The sequence below is a fragment of the Corvus brachyrhynchos genome, unplaced genomic scaffold (assembly GCF_000691975.1).
Source record: "Corvus brachyrhynchos isolate BGI_N302 unplaced genomic scaffold, ASM69197v1 scaffold933, whole genome shotgun sequence".
Taxonomy (NCBI): Eukaryota; Metazoa; Chordata; class Aves; order Passeriformes; family Corvidae; genus Corvus; species Corvus brachyrhynchos.
Window position 1 is genome coordinate 5,190 of NW_008237401.1, and position 2,966 is coordinate 8,155.

The following is a 2,966-nucleotide window of genomic DNA, read 5'->3' on the forward strand; positions in this document are numbered from 1 at the left end:
AGGTGAGGTTGCCCTTGGGGACACCGGCCACGAAGTCTGTGGGGACAAAGGGACAAAGGGACGCCCTCAGGGGGTGGCCGGGTGGGACCCCCCCATGTCACCGTCCCCCATCACCCGGTGTCACCCACCTTGCGTGGTGTCACCGCTGAACTCCCCGACTGCCACCGAGTAGCCTGGGCGAGGGGGGGAGGTGTCACCTGGGTTGTCACCCGTGCCACTGATGCCACCCTGCCCTGTGTCCCCGTGTCCCAGTGACCCCCGTGTCCCTCTGTCCCCTGCCATGGCCTGTCCACACACACGCCCGTGTCCCCTTTGTCCCCCTGTTCCCTCGTGTCCCCATGGCCCCCTGTCCTCCCTGTCCCCATTCTGTGTATCCCCTGTCCCCATGTCCCTGTGTCCCCATGTCCCTGTCCCCTGTCCCCACCCATGTAGCTGTCCCCTGTCCCCTGTCCCTGTCCCCATGTCCCCATGTCCCCTTCCCATGTCCCCACCCATGTAGCTGTCCCCTGTCCCCTGTCCCTGTCCCCATGTCCCTGTGTCCCCTGTCCCCTGTCCCCACCCATGTAGCTGTCCCCTGTCCCCTGTCCCTGTCCCCATGTCCCCATGTCCCCATGTCCCCACCCATGTAGCTGTCCCCATGTCCCCATGTCCCCATGTCCCTGTGTCCCCATGTCCCCTGTCCCCATGTCCCCACCCATGTAGCTGTCCCCTGTCCCCTGTCCATGTCCCCATGTCCCCATATCCCCTGTCCCATGTCCCCACCCATGTAGCTGTCCCATGTAGCTGTCCCCATGTCCCCATGTCCCCATGTCCCTGTGTCCCCATGTCCCCTGTCCCCATGTCCCCACCCATGTAGCTGTCCCCTGTCCCCTGTCCATGTCCCCATGTCCCCATATCCCCTGTCCCATGTCCCCACCCATGTAGCTGTCCCATGTAGCTGTCCCCATGTCCCCATGTCCCCATGTCCCTGTGTCCCCATGTCCCCTGTCCCCATGTCCCCACCCATGTAGCTGTCCCCTGTCCCCTGTCCATGTCCCCATGTCCCCATATCCCCTGTCCCATGTCCCCACCCATGTAGCTGTCCCATGTAGCTGTCCCCATGTCCCCATGTCCCCATGTCCCTGTGTCCCCATGTCCCCTGTCCCCATGTCCCCACCCATGTAGCTGTCCCCTGTCCCCTGTCCATGTCCCCATGTCCCCATATCCCCTGTCCCATGTCCCCACCCATGTAGCTGTCCCATGTAGCTGTCCCCATGTCCCCATGTCCCCATGTCCCTGTGTCCCCATGTCCCCTGTCCCCATGTCCCCACCCATGTAGCTGTCCCCTGTCCCCTGTCCATGTCCCCATGTCCCCATATCCCCTGTCCCATGTCCCCACCCATGTAGCTGTCCCATGTAGCTGTCCCCATGTCCCCATGTCCCCATGTCCCTGTGTCCCCATGTCCCCTGTCCCCATGTCCCCACCCATGTAGCTGTCCCCTGTCCCCTGTCCATGTCCCCATGTCCCCATATCCCCTGTCCCATGTCCCCACCCATGTAGCTGTCCCATGTAGCTGTCCCCATGTCCCCATGTCCCCATGTCCCTGTGTCCCCATGTCCCCTGTCCCCATGTCCCCACCCATGTAGCTGTCCCCTGTCCCCTGTCCATGTCCCCATGTCCCCATATCCCCTGTCCCATGTCCCCACCCATGTAGCTGTCCCATGTAGCTGTCCCCATGTCCCCATGTCCCCATGTCCCTGTGTCCCCATGTCCCCTGTCCCCATGTCCCCACCCATGTAGCTGTCCCCTGTCCCCTGTCCATGTCCCCATGTCCCCATATCCCCTGTCCCATGTCCCCACCCATGTAGCTGTCCCATGTAGCTGTCCCCATGTCCCCATGTCCCCATGTCCCTGTGTCCCCATGTCCCCTGTCCCCATGTCCCCACCCATGTAGCTGTCCCCTGTCCCCTGTCCATGTCCCCATGTCCCCATATCCCCTGTCCCATGTCCCCACCCATGTAGCTGTCCCATGTAGCTGTCCCCATGTCCCCATGTCCCCATGTCCCTGTGTCCCCATGTCCCCTGTCCCCATGTCCCCACCCATGTAGCTGTCCCCTGTCCCCTGTCCATGTCCCCATGTCCCCATATCCCCTGTCCCATGTCCCCACCCATGTAGCTGTCCCATGTAGCTGTCCCCATGTCCCCATGTCCCCATGTCCCTGTGTCCCCATGTCCCCTGTCCCCATGTCCCCACCCATGTAGCTGTCCCCTGTCCCCTGTCCATGTCCCCATGTCCCCATATCCCCTGTCCCATGTCCCCACCCATGTAGCTGTCCCATGTAGCTGTCCCCATGTCCCCATGTCCCCATGTCCCTGTGTCCCCATGTCCCCTGTCCCCATGTCCCCACCCATGTAGCTGTCCCCTGTCCCCTGTCCATGTCCCCATGTCCCCATATCCCCTGTCCCATGTCCCCACCCATGTAGCTGTCCCATGTAGCTGTCCCCATGTCCCCATGTCCCCATGTCCCTGTGTCCCCATGTCCCCTGTCCCCATGTCCCCACCCATGTAGCTGTCCCCTGTCCCCTGTCCATGTCCCCATGTCCCCATATCCCCTGTCCCATGTCCCCACCCATGTAGCTGTCCCATGTAGCTGTCCCCATGTCCCCATGTCCCCATGTCCCTGTGTCCCCATGTCCCCTGTCCCCATGTCCCCACCCATGTAGCTGTCCCCTGTCCCCTGTCCATGTCCCCATGTCCCCATATCCCCTGTCCCATGTCCCCACCCATGTAGCTGTCCCATGTAGCTGTCCCCATGTCCCCATGTCCCCATGTCCCTGTGTCCCCATGTCCCCTGTCCCCATGTCCCCACCCATGTAGCTGTCCCCTGTCCCCTGTCCATGTCCCCATGTCCCCATATCCCCTGTCCCATGTCCCCACCCATGTAGCTGTCCCATGTAGCTGTCCCCATGTCCCCATGTCCCCATG

At 62.6% G+C, this 2,966-nt stretch overlaps 1 long non-coding RNA gene across 1 annotated transcript; it reads right to left on the minus strand.

The window, feature by feature from the left end:
- Positions 1–2,162, minus strand: LOC108445848. The gene is made up of 3 exons (XR_001860875.1): positions 2,149–2,162; positions 129–173; positions 1–36 (listed from the first exon to the last, which is right to left on the minus strand). It is a non-coding gene; the product is annotated as an uncharacterized LOC108445848 (long non-coding RNA).
- Between the last annotated feature and the right edge of the window lie 804 nt (positions 2,163–2,966).